This window comes from Colobus angolensis, unplaced genomic scaffold (assembly GCF_000951035.1).
Source record: "Colobus angolensis palliatus isolate OR3802 unplaced genomic scaffold, Cang.pa_1.0 Scaffold145, whole genome shotgun sequence".
NCBI classification, from domain to species: domain Eukaryota; kingdom Metazoa; phylum Chordata; class Mammalia; order Primates; family Cercopithecidae; genus Colobus; species Colobus angolensis.
The window spans coordinates 2,512,437-2,534,507 of record NW_012114544.1 but is presented as its reverse complement, the minus strand read 5'-3'; the positions used below and the strand labels follow the sequence as shown (position 1 = coordinate 2,534,507).

At 39.2% G+C, this 22,071-nt stretch overlaps 1 long non-coding RNA gene across 1 annotated transcript in view; it reads right to left on the bottom strand.

Annotated features, from left to right (window-relative positions):
- Positions 1–19,984, bottom strand: part of LOC105507193 — an 85,402-nt gene extending 65,418 nt beyond the window's left edge. The window contains exon 1 of the long non-coding RNA XR_001001054.1: positions 19,702–19,984. This is a non-coding gene — a long non-coding RNA (uncharacterized LOC105507193). The remainder of the gene's footprint in view (positions 1–19,701) is intronic.
- Positions 19,985–22,071: the final 2,087 nt, after the last annotated feature.

Below are 22,071 nucleotides of genomic sequence, written 5' to 3'. Positions count from 1 at the left end.
TAATGGCCTCCTTTCCCTTCCTTTCCTAAACACACAAACACACACACACAGAGGCTCACACACGTGCAACCCAGTTCAGTTCCAGTTATTCAACTGTTACAGTGTCTCCCTCCCTCGTGGAAAACCTGATAGGTCTATGTTGGAAATATCTAGGGTGCTCTGATGTAGGATACAAATTCCAAGGCCTTTATTGCATGATGGTCCTTTTGAAATATTTCTATTGATCGGCCCAGTTCCTGAGAGGAAATAGGTTGTTTCTCTTATTCTCCCAGGTATAGGTCATTTGAGTAGTTGGGCTGTCATTTTTTTAATCTCCACATTTCCCTAAGGATAGTGAGAGGATGATTTAAACGGCAACATTAGCTGCTTTAGGCTAGATTTTCGAAGCTACACCAGGGGAGTTAAAAGCCCAAATCCTGTTATTGTTACAGGATTAATGCACAGAAATCCCAGAATACCACTTTGGAAATGTAGCCAAGGAATATTATTTTAATGTACTATGTGTTATTTTTAGACTCAGATATAGCCCAATTATCAGCTGGTGTATCACAAATGAGACCAGGCAGATAGCTGTCTTTAATCCAAAATTCTAAAGATGTTTTTGGTGTTTGTGTTTTCTCACCCCTTAGAAATCTGGATATTTGGAGGAAAAAGGTAAAAGACAGAAACTACAGCAGCTACCTCCTACCTGCTTGGTTGCTATAGAGGCTGCTTCTTAGAGTACTGGTTCTATAGAATATTTTAGCACGGTTTTCCCCTCCCCTACCCACGAAGGCAGGTGGTAGGAAAAGGAGGTATTGAGTCAGGGATCATCTTGACCATACTGCAAAAAGCAACAAATCAACCACAGCACACTCATGATTTCAAGGCAGCAAGTCAGGGCTCCTTTCTTCGGTTATTTTTATTTCTGCTTTTACACATCTTAGATTGTTGTTCAAAAATAACCAGCTGCAAAAGGTCTTCCAGTTGCTTCCAAGCTGCCCTGTGGACATCAACCAACATTTATTGATTCTCTACATCCCTGCTGTTGGGTTTTATTAAACTGGGCTTGTCTTTCCTTTTGGCCCGAGTAATTGCATAGGTCGGAGATGGCCAAAACTCTGTCTCTAGGCTACACCCAGTCTGTGAGAACTCCTGCCTTTCTGTTAGTCAAGAACTACTATGCCAGTAGTTCCTCTCACTGACTCCCAAGATTCCAGAGTATCTTCTATTATCTCAAAAGTTATTGTATCATCCTAAAAAGGACAAGCATGTTTGCACAGATCTGTTTCTGTGTGGGGTAAGTTAGGAGGGGGCGTATTCCTACTTCAATAAACTCGCAGTTTCACTATGTCATCAAGGAGGGTTTCACTTGGAAGTCTCCCTGTGTTTGGCCACCACGGACTCACAGATCACAGAGCCCTCTCAGCAGACAGAAATGAACCCTTTTTGAACTACCAGCAACCAGGAGCTCTGACCTTACTTTTCAGAGCAGTTGTGAGAAGGATTAAGTAACATTTTAAGAAGCACTTACCACAGCACTTGGCACCTTGTAGGCTTCCCTGAGTTAAGGAAGCAGCACAAACAATTTAAAAAATTCTTTTATATTTATGTGTACTTTTCAATTTGCAAAATTATTTTTGTACATGATCTCACCAGCAATACAACGATGAGCCTCGCTAATGCCTATGGCAGGTACTTAGTGTGTGTTTAACGTGGAGCTGACTCAAGTTACATGTGAGCTTTTCCCATGTAGTTCGTACATAGAGTTTGGGCTATAAATAGGACTAGAATGAAATTTTCCATTTCAGTTTCTGGGGCGCCGTCTATATTGTAACCACTATTCAACTGTATTTATTCATCTCTGAAATAAAAGTTATTGAATCCTAGACCCTCAAAAACCAGAAGAGGACTCCCAGTTATATATGTCAAAACTATAAAAATAGATTAACAACTCATGAGAATTATTATATTCTTGTAATAATATATGATACAATTTTTATATCTAATAATATAAATACCAATTACTACTACCACCTACTACTGGTGTGACACAATAAACTAGGCACTATTATATACATATGTATATATATATTATGAACAGTTCTTACTCTCAAGAAATATTCATTGAAGAACTACTAGGACGCTGTACACACCTATATTTTACCAAGAATAAAAACTTACTGGCACCTAGCACAGTAGCATACCTAATATTTTGTACTTTCACATCATAGTCATGGAATCAATGCATACATGAATGAACACTATGAGTCACTAAAGATAAATGTCAGTGTCAGTAGGTGCAAGTACTAAAGTCTGAGAACTTGCTCTATCTGTGAAATGAGAGGACTAACAATGCACTGGAGGATCATTATAAGGACAAGTGTGACGATGTACGTGGGACAGTGGTAGGCAGCTTCCAAAGTGGCTCCCAGTGATCCTTGCCTTCTGGTTTTCATGCCCTGGGTAAGTCCCTGCCCTTAAAAGTGAACTGGTGACATGCTTCTACAAATAGAATATGGCAAAGGTGATGAGATGTCACTTCTGTGATTAGGTTACAAAAGACTGTGACTTCATTCGTGCTGGTGCTCTCTCTTGGGAATGAAGAAGACCTCCAACCAACAGCCTGTGAGAAACTGGGGCCTTAGTCTCATAGCCCTCAAAGAATTGAAGCATGCCAAATACCTCATTATTGGAAGCAAATCCTCCCCTAGTCTAGCCTGGAGATGACTACAGCCCTGGCTAAGATCTTGAGAGAGGCCTTGAAGCAGAAGACTCAGTCAAGCCATGCCAGGATTCCTGACCCACAGACACTGGGACATAATAAACTTTTTAAGGCACTAAGTTCTGAATAATTTGTTATGTAGTGATAGGTAACTAATACAAGGACCGACTGCAGCATGTACATTTTAAAGTGTGTGATATAGAGAAGCCATCCTATTTTATAGTGGGGTTATAAATTATAGTGGCCTTATCTACAAGACTAGAGTTTTTTCATGCTAGCACAGTGAATCATGAAGGCTCTCCCTTACTAAGGAGAAGAGCCAACCAGTTAGTCAGTGGAAAGGAATGACAGGATCCATTCTGCTGGTGATCTCCTCAGCTAATACCAGGGGCTAGTCCTGTGCAGCAACCAGCACTAAACCGCAGGGATGAAAGAATGTCTTCATATACAACTGGTGGGCAAAGATGCAGTTAATTCATCCCTGTTGAGGAGGGGTTGAAATGGCAGTGGTCTCCTGGAACCATTTCTGTGAAACACTGGGACACATGGTTGTCTAGTGCGAACCCTGGCCTTGCAGAAATTAAATGATTCTCTCAGCAGTCCTTTTTTGAACTGTTCCCATTGCCTACTGTAGACAGTTGGCTCTTAATCCATTTTATAGAAGCACTTTCTGTTCCTTGGATAAAAGGAAGTACATAAATTTCAAGTGCTGTATTACCATACATGCATGGTTCTGTTTGGGCACAAGCACGTTGTTCTTGTCATAAATTCTGACTCAGAATGAGAGCTCAGGATTTACCATTTCACTCTTTATAGTTACAAGATCGACTAAACTGATTACAAGAAGAAATATGTAAGCTTTGAAACTGTTCACACCAGTGATGTGGCTCAGTAGCTTGCAGAAGTGGCAAATAACAGCAAGCCAAAAGAAGGATATTTCAGGAAAGACAGAGCTCTTAAAAACACAGGGTTGGTTGTGTTCATAACCCAGATGCTGATGTTGCTCTTTGGAGCCTGGGGTACTCTTTCCATTGCCTATTGTTGGACCATGGTCCTTGGAAACATGGGTTTCCTCCACTGTAAGTCCTTCCCCAATCACATCAAAGTTTCTAGGACCTCTCTCAGGGAGCTGACATGGCAGTAAGTGAGGGGCGGTCAGCCTGAAAGATGGAATGTTCTTACATCTTCTAAGGCTTTGGCTCTTGATTGTGTGTGCATGTGTGTGCGTGTGTGTGTGTGGTGTGGTGTGTGTGAAAATGTTGCTTTGATGTGGTTGTTTTGGGCAGTCAAGAGGGATCTAGAGCCCCATAACAGGCTTCTTTCTGTCCTCGTCCAGTACTTGAGGCAGGATAGTGCAGCCATTAGAACGGAAGGCAGTGTAGGCAGATCACAAGGATATGAATCCCAGGCTCACTATTTACTAGCTGTAAGACCTTTAACAAATTATTTAAATCCTTTAAGCCTCAGTTTCCTCACATGAAAAATAGAAATGATATTACCCCTCACAAGATTGAGATGAAGATTAAATGTGATAATCTATATAAAGTAACATTGTGCCTGACACATAGTAAACACAACGTAAACTTTAATGTTTATAATAATCTTGTTTTTTATGTTGTTAATCCTCTTTGCATATGTCAAACTGTTACCTCTTTGAAGACTTTAGCCATGGATTTTTACAAAGTTGGACATTTTTCAGTAATTTTTCAGTGAGTTTACCTAGGCTGAAAATACCCCTGCCAAGCAGTCCTAAGAATGCCCTCTTCTCTACATTTCCTCTTCTGGTGATCTCATCCCCTCATGACTTTAAATACCATCTGCTTTCTGACAACTCCCAAATTTCTATCTCCAGCATAAATCCCTTCCTGAACTTCCAATTCTGGTCTCTGACTGCCTCGACATGTTCATCAGGAGGATGTCTAATGAGTGTCTCAGACTCAACTCATCCAATATGGTACTCTTGATACCCCCCCCAAAAACCTGTCTCACCCACAGTTTACATGTCATTCCAGATGCTCAGGCCAAAACCTTGGAATCATTCTTGCCTCCTATTTTCTTTCATAACCTATATCCAAGTTCTATTGGTTCTATCTTCAAAATATATCCCAAGTCTGACCATTTCCCACCACTGCCACGTCACCTCCCTGATCTAAATCATCATCATCTCTCACTTCCAATAGCCTTCTTTTAAAAATATAAGTATTTTAAAATAATTTTAACTACATAATCAGAAACTTTTGAGGGTATGTTCTGTCACCCCAAAAGTACTCTTCAGTGTGAATTTTCCAAAAGCAACAACACTCTCCTATATAATCAGCATACAACCCTTTGAATCAGGAAATCAACATTGATACACTACCATCAAATCCCATTCAAATGTTGCTAATTGTCCCTAAAATGTCTCTTTTCCCTCTGTGGTTCAGGTGTTTTTCAAGAACACATCACAGTTAGCTGTTATATCTCTTCAGAATCCTTTGATCTGGAAGTGTCACAGTCTTTCACCATCTTCCATGCACTTGGCACAGTAGGAAGTGTTACATTCTGTAGGATCACCCCCTGTAGGATGATGGTTCCTTATGATCAGACTCAGGCACTTCATCCAGGGCAAGAATTCCACAGAAACAGTGCCATTCTCTTTTCAGTGCATCACAGCAGAAGTGACACAATGTCAACATATCTTACCTTGGTCTCCTGGTCATGTTGATGTCTGCCAGCTTTCTCCACTTAAATTCACCGTTTTTCCTTTGTAATTGATTTATATGTTAGGGGAAGGTATTCTCAGAATATGTCAAAATATCCTGTTCCTCATGAAACCTTCACCTTTCAGCCTTAGCATCCATCCTCTGTCAGACTTCATTTTGATGACTTTAGCCCAAAGCAACTACATCTGTGAAAATTGACAAACACTGACTCACTATTTCCATTACTCTTTATACATTTATTAGTTGGCACTTTATAGTAAAGTCAAGCTTTCCCTTTTCATTCATTTATTCCTTTGTATCAGAATGGATTCACAGATTTCTATTTTATTCAATGAGTTGTAATCCATTATTATTCTTTAATGCAAAAATTCTCCCTGATTTGACCAATAGGAGCCCATGTGTCCTTTTGAAATGTTCCCACCATTCACTGAGCCTTTCCTTATTGTCCAGTACAAGATGCTGCAGGCTCATCTTATACTTTCCAAGTCTCCCCACCCCAACCAACCTGGAATCAGCCATTACTCCAAAGAGCCTTGGTATCTTCCAGTGAAAGATGGTTTTTAGAAACCAATGTCTGGGTACTCATTGTACTAATTGTTGCTAAGGTGTTATTGCTACTAAGCCCTCTCGATGAACAGAGCTTGGACATGTTGTGTATATACATGGCACACATTTAAACATCTATAATTAGTTTGCTAGACAGACAATCATATGTTCATACTGATACCTCCAATTCCAGTCCAGTTTTAGAGTTCCTTCTAGCCTTCCTCATTTCTGTTTATAAATTCCTTCTCCAGCAGTGAAAAACTTGGCTCCCATTATTCTTACATTCATCATCAATTTACTAATTTGCTCAATGTAACCAACTCCCTCTCCCCGCTCTACCACCCGCCATGCTGGTTGTGTCTTCCACCTACCACCTCCACACCACTCCCTCAGCTGCTGACCCACAGCCTGCAGCTCCCCAACCCCAGCCTATGCCCATGCATGGCTGCCCAAACTCCGTCACTGCCTCACATTTTCAGCTGCCAGGCTGTATCCTCCATGGGAAGGGGCACAGGAAGGAGGAGTGACAATATCAGCTGTACCCTCAGAGTTTATCCTCACTTAGAAGTCAGAATGATTCTGATAAAATATAAGTTCAATTGTTCCTCTGTTCAGAACCCTCCATGACTTTCCATTTCACTCAGAGCAAAATCTGAAGCTCTGACAACGCCTAGAAGGTCCAACATGATCTGGGACTTTTTACCTCACTAACTTTGTCTCCAACCATCTTCCCCCTCACTCACTCTGCTTCAGCCACACTGTCCTTACTATTCCTAAAATATGCCTGTCATGCTCCCACATAAGGGCCTTCTACTTGCTTCTCTCTACCTGGAATACTTCTCCCTCACATAGCTGCATGGCTGACTGCCTTACCTCTTTCAAATCTTTATTCAAATATTACCCCAGTGAGACCTACCATAAGAGGACTTTTAAAAATGGTGATCCTTCCATGCACTCCTGATCCTTCTTATCCAACTCTATGTTTTCCATTTCCATTGCATTTACCATTTTCTAACATGCTATATAATTTATTTAAGCATTATGTTTATCATTTATCATCTGTTCTCACTACCACTATAATGTAAGGTCCTTTGGAACAGGGAGATATTTTTAACTGATGCATCCCAAGCACCTAGAAAAGTACTTGTCATGTAATAGAAACTCAATATATAATTGTTGCATAATTAATTAACATAAGCATTATTATTTTCATTATACTTATGAGGAAATTGAGTCTCAGAGAGGCCAAAATAATTGCTTAACTCAAAGAGGTTAAAATAACTTGCCCAAGGTCATATAACTATTAAGTCATTCCTGAAGTCCCATCCCAAAATTGTTTAATTTCTAAACCATTTGACATTTGAATAAGTATTGATTAACTTAATTAACTAATTAACTCAGAATGGGCATTTTCAAGGTGCCTAACTTAGAGCCAAAGAACATTCTAAAAATTATAATAAGATTAATTACTGTGTATTGAATATTATTATTTCCTCAAAAGAAAAACTTTGCTTTGTCACATGTTAAGAAGCAGTTAGGAAGAGGTTCTTGAGAAGTTGGCAAAATTTGAGTCACTGAGATCCTCAACATGATTTATTCTATACTTTATGATAATTCTACTTGCCATATTGGGTGAGGCCAAAAACCTATGTCAGTTAATGAAGCACCTCCTTAAAGACAAATGACTTTCCATTCCCCCCTATAAATAAAGTTCCCAAGTACATGGGTTTTGCACACAAAGATGTTAATCATAGCATTGTTTATTACAGTAAAACATCAAAAGCAACAAAATGTCTGCCATGCAGGGATGGCAAAGTAAACTGTAGCATATGCTCCTGTCAGGCACTATGTTTGTATTTGTGGCCCTCCAACCAAACTCAATGTCAGATCCACTCAGATTAACTTATAATAACATAATATTTATTGAATACTTATGATGTGCCAGGCACGGTTTCAGTTTATATGTATTATCTCTTTTTAACCCTCACAATAACCCTGTGAGGCAGACCCTGCCCATGCATGTGCATGCACGCTCCACTGCCCTGCTGCTGCTGGCACAAACATGTGTGCACAGACTCTGCTGCCCTGCCCCCACCAGTGCACACATACATGCAAGCACCTTGCTGCCATGCTCCAACGAAGCACTTTTGCCAGCATCCCTCATCAGATTGTTGTTGCCAACAGGCCGGGAACACTTCAGCCCCTCTAGTGCAGTAGGTGCTTAACTTTGAAGTACCAGAGAATAAAGCTGTGGACCTGCTACCAGCTGCCTAGGATTACAGCACACAGCCCAGTTGTGCTGAACTGAGTTGTGGTCCCCTGAAATCTTCCAGCAATGAAACCAGTTAACTGAATCCAATTTATACCACAGTCAACCCTCAAAGCATCAAAGAAAGCAAAAAGCCCCATCCAAACGACAGTAACTTCAAAGATTAAAGGAACATCAGCCCATATAGATGAGAAAGAACCAGTGCAAGAACTCTGGCAACTCAAAAAACCAAAGTGTCTTCTTACTTTCATATGACTTCACTTACTCCCCAGCAATGGTTTTTAACCATACTGAAATGACTGAAATGACAGACAAGGAATTCAGAATCTGGATAGCAGACAAGATCATCAAGATTCAGGAGAAAGCCAAAACCCAATCCAAGGAATCCAATAAAATGATACAAGATCTAAAAGACAAAATAGACATTTTAAGAAAGAACCAAACTGATCTGATAGATCTGAAAAGCTCACTTCAAGAATTTCATAATAAAATCAAAAGTATTAACAGCAGAATAGACCAAGCTGAGGTAAGAATCTCAGAGATCAAAGACTGGTTCTTAAAAAAAATTTAGTCAGACAAAATAAAGAAAAAAACACCTCTGAGAAATATGATATTATGTAAAGAGACTAAACTTATGACTCACTAGCATCCCTGAAAAAGAGGGAGTGGGAACAAGCAACTTGGAAAACATATTTGAGGATATTGTCCATGAAAACTCCCCCAACATTACTAGAGAGGTAAACATTCAAATTCAGGAAATTCAGAGAACTTCTGTGAAATACTATATAAGATTACCATCCCCAAGACTCATAGTCATCAGATTCCCAAGGCCAAAGTAAAAGAAAAAATATTAAAGGCAGTTAGAGAGAATGGATAGGTCACCGACATAGGGGACCCTATCAGGCTAACAGTGGGCCTTTCAGCAGAAATACTACAAGCCAGAAGAGACTGGGGGCTTATATTTAGCATTCTCAAAGGAAAAAAATTCCAACCAAGAATTTCATACCCAGTAAAACTAAGCTTCATAAATGAAAAAAAAAAAAAATCCTTTTCAGACAAGCAAATGCTAAGGGAATGCATTACCACCAGACCTGCCTTATAAGAGGTCCTTAAGGGAGTGCTAAATATGGAAACAAAAAACTGTTACTAGCCATCACAAAAACACACTTCAGTACATAGACAATTGACACCATAAAGCAACTATACAATCAAGTCTGTATAACAACCAACTAACAACACAATGATAGAATCAAATCTGTACATATCAATATTAAACTTGAACATAAATGGGCCAAACACCCCATTTAAAAGCTAAAGAATGGCAAGTTAAATAAAGAAGTAAGATCCAACTGTATGCTGCCTTCAAGAGATCCATCTCACATACAATGATATCCTTAGGCTCAAAGTAAAGGGCTGGAAAAAAAAATCAACCAAGCAAATGTAAAAGAAAAAAGAGCAGGGGTTGCCACTGTAATTTCAGACAAAACAGTCTTTAAACTGACAAAAGACAAAAAGGACAAAGAAAGGCATTACATAATGATTAAGGGTTCAATTCAAAAAGACTTAACTATCCTAAGTATATTTGCACCCAACACTGGAGAACCCAGATCCATAAAACAAATTTTAAAAGACCTAGGAAGAGACTCAGATAACCACAAAATAATAGTGGAAGACATCAGTACCTGTATTAGTTAGGGTTCTCCAGAGGGACAGAACTAACAGGATATATGTATATATGAAAGGAAGTTTATTAGGGAGAATTGGCTCAAAGAGGCCAGTAGTGGCTCAGTCTGAGTCCAAAAGCCTCAAAAGCAAGAAAGTCAACAGTACAGCCTTCAGTCTGTGGTTGAAGGCCCAAGAGCTCCTCGCAAACCACTGGCAGAAGTCTAAGAGTCAAAAGGCTTAAGAACCTGGAGTCTGACGGCCAAGGGCAGGAGAAACAAAAGGAAGTATCCACCACAGGAAAGAAATGAAAGCCAGAAGACACAGTAAGCCAACTTATCCCACCTTCTTCCTCCTGCTTTTATTCTAGCTGCACTGGCAGCCAACTGGATGGTGCCCACTGAACATTGAGGGTGGGTCTTCCTCTACTAGTCCATTGACTCAAATGTCAGTCTCCTCTGGCAACATCCTCACATACACACCCAGAAACAATACTTTACCAGATATCTAGGCATTCTTCAATCCAATCAAGTTGTCACCTCCTATTGATCATCACAAGTCAACCCCTTGTCAACTTGGCACTCATACACATCTCCTGAAATCATACTTAATCTCCAAGTAAAGACAATAACAGGTTATAATTATGCCTAACATAATACAAAGTATCCTTCATACAACAAGAAGCACACTAATCAACCTAAATGCTATTACATACAGTTAACAACACTTAAATGCTGATATGACGTCAATAAGTCTTACATTACATGATAAAGGAAAAAGAAGATAAATAAAATGAAGACATTTTCTCAGTGCAGGTGTATGCATGCACAAACATATTTATAACAAAATAAGGAGGAAATAGTCATGACAATTACAATCCTCATTTCTGTAACTGGTCATGTGATCATAGCTGGTATTCATAACTACCTTCTTCTACTACCCATTCTGTATTCCCTTTGCCTTCAGCAAGCACCTTGGCTGGTCATGCTTTTTTACCTGGTAGAGTGACCAAAACCTTCATTCCTGAGGGGTCTTGGCCAGTTGCAGTCCTGCCTGAATTGGGTTGTGGTAGTTTCCATTGACCTTAATCACAGGGCATGGTAATACTAAGACACACCCTAAGGGGTCTCCTGTATTCCAGAAATACTTTTCCTTACTTCCATTGTGGAGTAGTAGTCTTATTTCATCTTGATAGTCTGGGTCAATCACTTCAGCCAGCACTGTAACTCCCTTCTTAGCCTGTTGACTTAGAGGCAAGAGGAGGCCAGAGTGGCCAGGTGGCAATCTTAACTTCCAGTTTAATGGAATCACTGTTGTGTCTCCCGGTGGCAGCATTCCTTCCTTCGGAAATAAGACTTCTAGAAGTAGAAGATAATTTCATGGGAAAAGGAAGTAAAAATTTTGCTAGTGGGTCACTAGGGGTGATGGTGAATGGTGCTACTTCCACTTCCACCCCTTGATTCCTGAACCCGTGAATCCTGGGAAAAACAGTACCATATATTGGATGCTGATTCAGAGCACACACAGCCTTGTGGAGAAATTTGCCCCAGCCTTGTAAAGTATTGTCACACCTAGTTGGTGTTGTGATTGTGACTTCAAAAAGCCATTCCACCACTGGTACCAGAGAAGTGGGGCATTGCTGTAAAGATACCCGAAAATGTGGAAGTGACTTTGGAACTGGGTAATGGGCAGAGGTTGGAACAGTTTGGAGGGCTCAGAAGAAGACAGGAAGATGAGGGAAAGTTTGGAACTTCCTAGAGATTGTTGAGTAGTTGTGCCCTGAATGCAGATAGTGATATGGACAGTGAAGTCCAGGCTGAGGTGGTCTCTGATGGAGATGAGGAATTTACTAGAAACTGGAGTGATTATTTTTCACTCTTGCTATGCTTTAGCAAAAAGACTAGTGGCATTGTGCCCCTGCCCTAGAGATTTGTGGAACTTTGGACTTGAGAGAGATGAAATTTCTTCTGATGGAAGAAATTTCTAAGCAGGAAAGTGTTCCAGGTATGACCTGGCTGCTTCTAAAAGCCTAGGCTTATTTGCATAAAGAAAGAAATGACCTAAAACTAGAGCTTATATTTAAAATGGAAGTAAGCATAAAAGTTTCGAAAATTTGGGCTGGGTGTGGTGACTTACGCCTATAATCCCAGCACTTTGGGAGGCTAAGTCCAGCAGATCATTTGAGGCCAGGAGTTTCAGTCCAGCCTGGCCAACATGGCAAAACTCCATCTCTACTAAAAATATAAAAATAGCCAGGTGTGTTGGTGCATGCCTGTAATCCCAGCTACTCAGGAGGCTGAAGCACGAGAATCACTTGAATGTAGGAGGTGGAAATTGCAGTGAGCCAAGATCACACCACTGCACTCCATCCTGGGCAACAGAGTGAGACTCTGTCTCAAAAAAAAAAAAAAAAGTTTGGAAAATTTGCAGCCCAACCATGCAGTATAAAAAGAAACCCATTTTCAGAAAAGAAATTCAAGGCTGCAGAAATTTGCATAAGTAAAGAGGAGCTGAATGTTAACTGCCAAGACAATGGGGAAAATGTCTCCAGGGCATTTCAGAGACCTTCATGGCAGCCCCTCTTATCACAGGCCTGAAGACCTAGGAGGAAAAAATTGTTTCATAGGTCAGGCCCAGGGTCTTGCTGCTCTGTGCAGCCTCAGAACATGGTGCCCTGCATCTGAGTCCCTCCAGCTTCAGCCATGGCTAAAAGGGACCAATGTACAGCTCAGGCCATTACTTCAGAGGGTGAAAGCTCGAAGCCTTGATAGCTTCCATGTGGTGCTGAGCCTGCAGGTGTGCAGAAGCTAAGAGTTGAGGTTTTGGAGTCTCTGCCTAGGTTTTAGAGGATGTACGGAAATGCCTGGATGTCCAGGCAGAAGTCTGCTGTGGTGCAGAGCCCTCATGGAGAACCTCAACTAGGGCAGCACAGAGTCACCACTGGGGCTCTGCTTAATGGAGCGGTGAGAAGATGGCCACCATCCTCCAGACCCCAGAATGGCAGGCCCACCAACAACTTGCACCATGTGCCTGGAAAAGCTGCATGCACTCAATGCCAGCCCATGAAAGCAGCTGTGGGAACTGCAGAGCCACAGGGACAGAACTGTCCATGGCCTTGGGAGTCTACCCCTTGCATCAGTGTGGCCTGGATGTGAGACATAGAGTCAAAGGAGATTATTTTAGAACTTTAAGATTTAATGACTGCCCTGCTGGGTTTTAGACTTGCAGCCCCCTCGTTTTGGCTGATTTCTCCCTCTTAGAGCACATCTATTGACCAAATTCCTATACCCCCATTATATATTGAAAGTAACTAACTTGCTTTTGATTTTAAAGGCTCAGAGGCAGAAGGGACTTGCCTTGTCTCAGATGAGACTTTGGACTTGGACTTTTGAGTTAATGCTGGAATTATTTATGACTTTGTGGGACTGTTGGGAAAGCATAATTGTACTTTGAAATGGGAGAAGGAAATGGGATTTGTGAGGGGCTAGGGGTGGAAAGATATGGTTTGACACTGTGTCCCCACCCAAGTCTCATATCAAATTGTAATTAACAGTGTTGAAAGAGGGGCCTGGTGGGAGGTGATTGTATCATGAGGGGCGAACTTCCCCCTTGCTATTCTCATGCTCATGAGTGAATTATCAAGAGACCTGGTTGTTTGAAAGTGTGTAGCACTTTCCTCTTCTCTCTCTCTCTCCTGCTCTGCCATGGTAAGATGTGCTTGCTTCCCTTTTGCCTTTGCCATGATTATAAGATTTCTGAGCCCTCCCAGTTATGCTTCCTGTACAACCTGCAAACTGTGAGTCAATTTAACCTCCTTTTTTCATAAATTACCCAGTCTCAGGTAGTTTTTTACAGCAGTGTGAGAACAGACTAATACAGTACCCCACTGACAGTAATAGAACATCGAGGTAGAAAACTAACAAAAATATTTGGGACCTAAACACAACATGACCAAATAGACCTAACAGACATCTACAAAACACTCCATCCAACAACAATAAAATATACATTCTTCTCATCTGCACATGGTACATACTCTAAAATCAACCACATGCTTGGCCATAAAACAATTCTTAACACATTAAGAAAAATCAAAATCATACCAACCAAGACTTTGGAAGACAGCAAAATAAAAATAGAAATCAATACTAATAATATCTCTCAAAACAATACAATTATGTGAAAACTAAACAACTGTCTCATAGATGACTTTTGGGCAAACAGTGAAATTAAGGCAGAAATAAAAAAATTATATGAAACTTATGAAAACAAAGATACAACATACCAGAATCTCTGGGACACAACTGAAGAAGTGTTAAGAAGATAGTTTATAGTGCTAAATGACCACATCAGAAAGTTAGAAAGATCTCAGATTAACAACCTAACATCACACTTAGAGGAACCAGAAAAACAAGAAGAAGAAAAAAAGCTAGCAAAAGAAAAAAAAACAAACAAACAAAATCAGAGCTGAACTGAATAAAACTGAGATGTGAAAAAACATGCAAAAGGTCAAAAAACCTAAAGTTGGTATTTGAAATAATAAATAAGATTGATAGACCACTAGTTAGAATTAATAGAAAAAAAGAGAGAAGACTCAAAAAAGCACAATCAGAAAGGACAAAGGGGGAATTAGCACTGACCACACAGAAACAGAAAAACTTCTCAGATACTATTAGGAACACCTCTATGTACACATACCAGAAAACCTAGAAGAAATGAATAAATACTGAGAACATACAACCTCCCAGATTGAACCAGCAAGAAATTAAAATCCTGAACAGACCAATAATGAGTTCGAAAATTGAATCAGTCATAAGAAACCTACCAATCAGAAAAAGCCCTGAACCATATGGCTACACAGCTGAATTCTACCAGACGTATAATGAAGAGCCAGTACCAATTCTACTGAAACTATTCCCAAAAATTGAAAAGAAACGACTCCTCCCTGACTCACTCTTTGAGGTCAGCACCATTCTGATATCAAAACCTAGCAGATACACACAGACACCAAACATCAGGCCAATATCCCTGACGAACACAGATACAAAAATCCTCAACTAAATACTATCAAATCGAATCCAGCAGCACATCAAAAAGCTAATCCACCATAATAAAGTCGGCTTTATTTCTGGGATGCAAGGTTGATTCAACATACACAAATTAATAAATGTGATTCATCACATAAAGAGAAGTAAAAATAAAAACCACATCATCATTTCGATAGATAAAGAAAAGGCTTTCAATAAAATCTAACATCTCTTCATGTTATAAATCCTCAACAAATTATGCATAAAATATAAGAGCCATCTATGACAAACCCACAGCCAACATCATAGTGAACAGGCAAAAGCTGAATGTGTTCCCCTTAAGAACCAGAACAAGACAAGGATGCCAACTCTCACCACTCTTATTAAATGCATACTGGAAGTCCTAGCCAGAGCAATTAGTCAAGAGAAAGAATTAAAAGGCATCCAAGTAGAAACAGAGGAAGTCAAACTATCTCTCTTCACAGATGATATTATTTTATACCTAGAAAACCCCATAGTCTCCACCCAAAAGCTTCTAGATCTGGTAGACAACTCCAGTAAAACTTCAAGATACAAAAACAATGTACAAAAATCAGTAGCATTTCTGTATACCAATAACATTCAAGCTGAACGCCAAATCGCAAATGCAATTCCAAATATCTAGGAATTAACCAAAGAAATGAAAGACCTCTACAATGAAAATTGTAAATCAATGAACAGTATAAAACACTGACGGAAGAAATGGACCCAGAAAGATGAAAAGATATTCCATGTTTGTGGACTGGAAAAAACAATATTCCTAAAATGTCCATACTACCATGAGCAATCTACAGATTCAATGCAATCCCTATCAAAATACCAATGAAATTTTCATAGAAATAGAAAAAAAAATCATAAAACTTATATGGAATCACAAAAGACCCAGAATAGCCAAAGCTATTCTGAACAACAAAAACAACAAACAAAGCTGGAAGAATCACATTACCTGACTTTAAATTATACTGCAGAGCTATAGTAACCAAAACAGCATGGTACTGGCATAAAGACAGACACATAGACCAATACAGAACCCAGAAGCAAATCCACACACCTACAATGAACTCAGTTGCAACAAAGGTGCCAAGAACACACACTGGGGAAAAGACAGTCTCTTCGATAAATGATACTGGGAAAACTGGATATCCATATGCAGAAGAGTAAAATTTGATCCCTCTCTCTCACCTTATACAAAAATCAAATAAAAATGGATTAAAGACTTAAATCTAAGACCTGAAATTATGAAACTGCTACAAGAAAACATTGAGGAAACTCTCCAGGACATTGGTCTGGGCAAAAATTTCTTGAGTAGTACCCCACAAGCCCAGGCAACCAAAGAAAAAATGGACAAATGGGATCATATCAGGTTAAAAAGCTTCTGCACAGCAAAAGAAACAATCAACAAAGTGAAGAGACAACCCACAGAATGGGAGAAAATATCTGCAACACCCATCTGACAAGGGATTAATAAGCAGAATATATAAAGAGCTCAAACAACCCTATAGGAAAAAATCTAATAATCGATTTAAAAATGGGCAAAATATTTGAATAGACATTTCTCAAAAGAAGACATGCAAATGGCAAACAGGCATATGAAAAAGTGCTCAACGTCGTTGATCATCAGAGAAATGCAAATCAAAATTATAACGAGATATCATCTCACTCCGGTTAAAATGGCTTTTATCCAAAAGTCAGACAAAAACAAAGGCTGGTAAGGATGTGGAGAAAAGAGAACCTTCATATACTGTTGGTGGGAATGTAAATTAGTACAACCACTACGGAAAACAGTTTGGAGGTTCCCTGAAAGACTAAAAATAGAGCTATTACATGATCCAGCAACCCCACTTCTGGATATGTACCAAAAGAAAAAAAATCAGTATACTGAAGAGATAGCTGCACTATCATGTTTGTTGTATCACTGTTAACAATAGCCAAGATTAGAAGCAACCTAAGTGTCCATCAACAGAAGAATGGATAAAGAAAATGTCACACTTATACACAATGGAGTATCATTCAGCCATAAAAGAAGAATGAGATTCTGTTACTTGCAACAACATGGATGGAACTGGCTGTCATTATGTTAAATGAAATAAGCTAGGCAGATAAAGACAAACATCATATGTTCTCACTTATTTGTGGAATCTAAAAATCAAAACAATTGAACTCATGGAGATAGAGAATAGGATAGTTACCAGAGGCTGGGAAGGGTAGTGGGAGGGCAGGGAAGAAGTGGGGTTGGTTAATGGATACAAAATAAAATAGAAAGAAAGAATAAGACCTAGTATTTGACAGCATAATAGGGGGACTATAGTCAATAATGATTTAATTGTACATTTAAAAATAACTAAAAGAGTATAATTTTAGTTATTTTAAAATAAAAGAGTATAATTTTAGTTATTTTAAAATAACTAAAATAGTAATACAAAGGATAAATACTTGAGGGGATAAATAGCCAATTTTGTATGACATGACTATTATGTATTACATACCTATACCAAAGCATCTCATGTACCTCATAAATATGTACACCTAATATGTACCCCCAAAAATTTTTCAAATTATTTTTTTAAATGCAATCCCATTCACAATAGCAACACAAAGAAATACGTAGCAATAGAGCTAACCAGGGAGGTAAAAGATCCCTACAAGAATTACAAAATACTGCTGAAAGAAATCAGAGATGACACAAAGAAATGGAAAAATATTCCATGCTCGTGGATAGGAAGAATCAATGTTGTTAAAACGGCCATACTGCCCAAAGAAACTTACATATTCAATGCTATTCCTATCAAGCTACCAATGACAATTTTTACAGAATTAGAAAAACTATTCTTTTTTTTTTTTTTTTTGAGACGGAGTCTTGCTCTGTTGCCCAGGCTGGAGTGCAGTGGCTGGATCTCAGCTCACTGCAAGCTCTGCCTCCCGGGTTTACGCCATTCTCCTGCCTCAGCCTCCCGAGTAGCTGGGACTACAGGCGCCCGCCACCTCGCCTGGCTAGTTTTTTGTATTTTTAGTAGAGACGGGGTTTCACCATGTTAGCCAGGATGGTCTCGATCTCCTGACCTCGTGATCCGCCCGTCTCAGCCTCCCAAAGTGCTGGGATTACAGGCTTGAGCCACCACGCCCGGCCTAGAAAAACTATTCTAAAACTCATGTGGAACCAGAAAAGTGCCCAAATAGCCAAAGAAATCCTAAGCAAAAAGTATAAAGCTAGAGGCGTCACACTACCTAACTTCAAACTATACTACAAGGCCACAGTAATCAAAACAGTATGATACTGATACAAAAACAGACACCTAGACCAATGGAACAAGTTAGAGAACTCAGAAATAAAGCCAGAAACCTACAACTGATCATCAACAAAGTCAATGAAAACAAGCAATGGGGAAAGGACTCTCTATTTTATAAATGGTGCTAGAATAACTGGCTAGCCATAGGTAGAAAATGGAAACTAGACCCCTTCCTTATACTATATACAAAAATTAAGATGGATTACATACTTAAATGTAAAACCTAAAACTATGAAAACCCTAGAAGAAAATGTAGTAAGTACCCTCTGGACACAGACCCTGGCAAAAATTTCATGACAAAGACTTCAAAAGCAATTGCAACAAAAACAAATATTGACAAGTGGGATCTAATTAAACTAAAGAGCTTCTGCACAGCAAAGGAAATTATCAACAGAGTAAACAGACAACCTACAGAATGGGAGAAAATATTTGCAAACCATACACCAAAGGTCTACTATGCAGAATCTATAATGAACTTAAATAAATTAACAAGCAAAAAACAAACAACCCCATTAAAAAATGGGCAAAGGACATGAACGGACACTTCTCAAAAGAAGACATACACGCAGCCAACAAGCCTATGAAAAAAAGCTCAATATCACTAATCATTACAGAAATGCAAATCAAAACCACAATGAGATACCATCTCACACCAGTCAGAATGGCTATTACTAGAAAGTCAAAAAATAACAGATGCTGGTCAGGTTGTGGAGCAAAGGGAATGCATATACACTGCTGTTAGGAACATAAATTAGTTCAGCCACTGTGGAAAGCAGTCTGGAGATTTCTCAAAGAATTTAAGACAGAACTGCCATTTGACCCAGCAATCCCATTACTGGGTATATACACAAAGGAACATAAATAATTCTACCATAAAGACATGCATGTATATGTTCATCACAGCACTATTCACAATAGCAAAGAGATGGAATCCACTTAGATGCCTGTCAGTGTTGGACTGGATAATGAGCATGTGGTATATATACACCACAGAATACTATGCAACCATTAAAAAACAGTGAAATCCTGTCCTTTTCAGCAACATGAATAGAGCTAGAGGTCGGTATCCTAAATAAGTTAACATAAGAACAGAAAATAAATACTTCAAGTTCTCACTTATAAGTAGGAGCTAAACACTGAATACACATGGACAGAAAGAAGGAAACAATAAATACCTGGGCCTACTTGAGGGTGGAGGGTGAGAGGAGGGTGAGGACTGAAAAACTACCTGTCAAGTACTATGGTTATTACCTGGGTGATGAAATAATCTGTACCCCCCATTACACATAGTCTACCCACGTAACAAACCCGCACATGTACCCCTGAACCTAAAATAAAAGATGAGAAAAAAAAAAAGAACACTAATGGATATGGGAATATGAAGCAGTGACTGCTCCCAGGGCTGGGATACAGTGCCCATGGAAGGCTCCCCAGTCACTTCCCAATCCAGGGTTGAAATCCACACCTCACTGAAGAGGGAAGAATCCAGGTTCAATGAATGACAGAGAAATTGTTGTGGTGTCATACTGACCAAACTTGCTGGAAACCTGCTCTCCGGAACTTGCTGGAAATTCCTGACACTTTTTAGGGTGTCAGGAAAGGTGTTCACAGGGAGATGTCACATTGGAGCATTCCACAAAGTCAACCAAGAAGAGGTGAAAGAGTATGCTGCTGGCCACTGGGTGCTGCTGGTTGCTGGCAGGACCCAGGTGCTGGAGAAACCACAGGCATTCCAGGAGCTTGTATATAAAAAAGGTCAGACCAGGAAGCAAAGTACTTTCCTTCTATCATGTCTCTCATGCACCCTCTACCGACAAAGATAAACATGGTGCCATCTGGCAAAGAAAAATATTTAAAGGGCCCATATCCATTTTCTCAGAGCAGGCAATGAAGAGTGAATTTGGAGCTGTGAGGCAATAAATTGATACCCTATACATCCTTCAAGATGAGAACATCACCTATTCTTTGCTGAATTTGGTTCCAGAAAAGTTCAATGCTGTAATAATTATCTTCAACAAAAATGCATAGTTTTTTGGTGTAAATTCTTCCAAGAAGGATATAAAAGGGTGGTGAAAGGATTGTGGAGCTTTCCAGATCCAGAAACCTGCTATGAAGGATATCAGCTACAGCCACTTGCCTCATGAGGATCAGCACAGAGTAAGAGAAGCCATGCTGATTTATTCTGCATCTGCTCCCACCCTCTGAGGACACCTTGCTGCCTATCAGATTTTACATTCTTGCCTAACTAATTTGAGAACATAATCTAATCTTACTCTATGTGTATACTGTTGTCTCCACCAAGCAATGTTCTACCTGAAATGCTATAGCATGCCATGGAATGTTGTGCAACCATTACACACGTTATTTAAAAAGAGTTCATGGTGAAATGGAAAAAATGCTTATAAGTGAAAAAGGTAGGATGCAATATTATAATATGTGAAACAAACAACACTACATAGAAATAAAGAGCAAAAAGAAATACCCCCAAATCAGTCACTATCTTTAGGTGGAATCGGAGTAATTTTCTTCTTCTTCCTATTCTTTTTCTGTAATTTATATATTTACTATAGTGACCACATACTGGTTATACCTTTGGGACAAAACAATCTAACAATAACAATGACAAAAATAAATATACATACTTTTAATTAATTATTTACATTTATGTGTGTACCTTGAAGTCTTAAACTGAGCCAAGTTTGGGAACCAGAATTTGACAGACAGAGTTCCATATAGAATATCTGAACCAGTTCTTTATAGTTTACTCAAGCTAAGGTAACTGCTACTCAATAGCAGTTTGGCCAATTGAGATAGACAAATTGTCTACCCTAATGAGATAGAAAAGGGCAATATATTTACAAAAAGAAATGAATTCCATTCCCTGAACTTTTAGAATTATCGAGATCTATACACTTATTTGAGAAGGATATAAGAGAATATCAAATATAAAGAATTAACAAAACAACCAGGAAATAAAATATCAGCAACTTTCTTCTTTATCAGTGAGACAAGCCAATCTCTGTATAGTTTTAACAGCAGTTTGGGGGAACCCTCTAAACATTGAACTCTAAATTTAGGCACATATTTCCTGAAAACTTATATTTACATTTGCCAATACAAAGCAGTAATTTCCCCCCCAAACCGCAGCTATCGCTAGAACCATGAACTTCTAAACTCAACCTCCATAATTCCTCTGCAAAAATGGGCAGCCACACCTCTCAATCCTATAATAATGTGTAAGAAAAAAGAAAGAAACCACATAAGATGAAAGAAATTCAAATAGCAAATAGTAAGGATTATAAAATGATGAACTGAGTATCAGACTCTACATTATCTGTGGACTCTCTTTCCCAGCACATCGTTTTTAGGAGCAGATGATCTAAACAGCCCAGCTGAATGAAACCTGCTGGAAGGCAGTGGATGACCTCATGACATCTAAGCATCCCTTCTAGTTCTAGGACTCCATTATTTAGCAGAGATCTGATGCACAAGGAACATGTCAGAAAGAAACACTCAGTCTGCAACAGAATTTTAAATGGAAGAAAACTTGAGTCTGTGAGGAAGAGGAATGCTAAGTTGATCTCAGTTTGCTTAGGAATGTCCTGGTTTTAGCAATGCAAGCTCTCCATCTCAGGAAATCTCATCATCATGGGAAAACCAGAATGGCTAGTCATCTTACTGTTTGGATCTGACAAAGGTTAGCTTCTTTGGGTTCCCATGCAAATTAGAAGCTTTAATTAAGCCTTATGAATCTTTAAACTAGTGACACTGATTTTTGCCTTTTACCCAGCTCCATGTGAACACATTCATTATCGCCCACACAAGGGCTGGACTC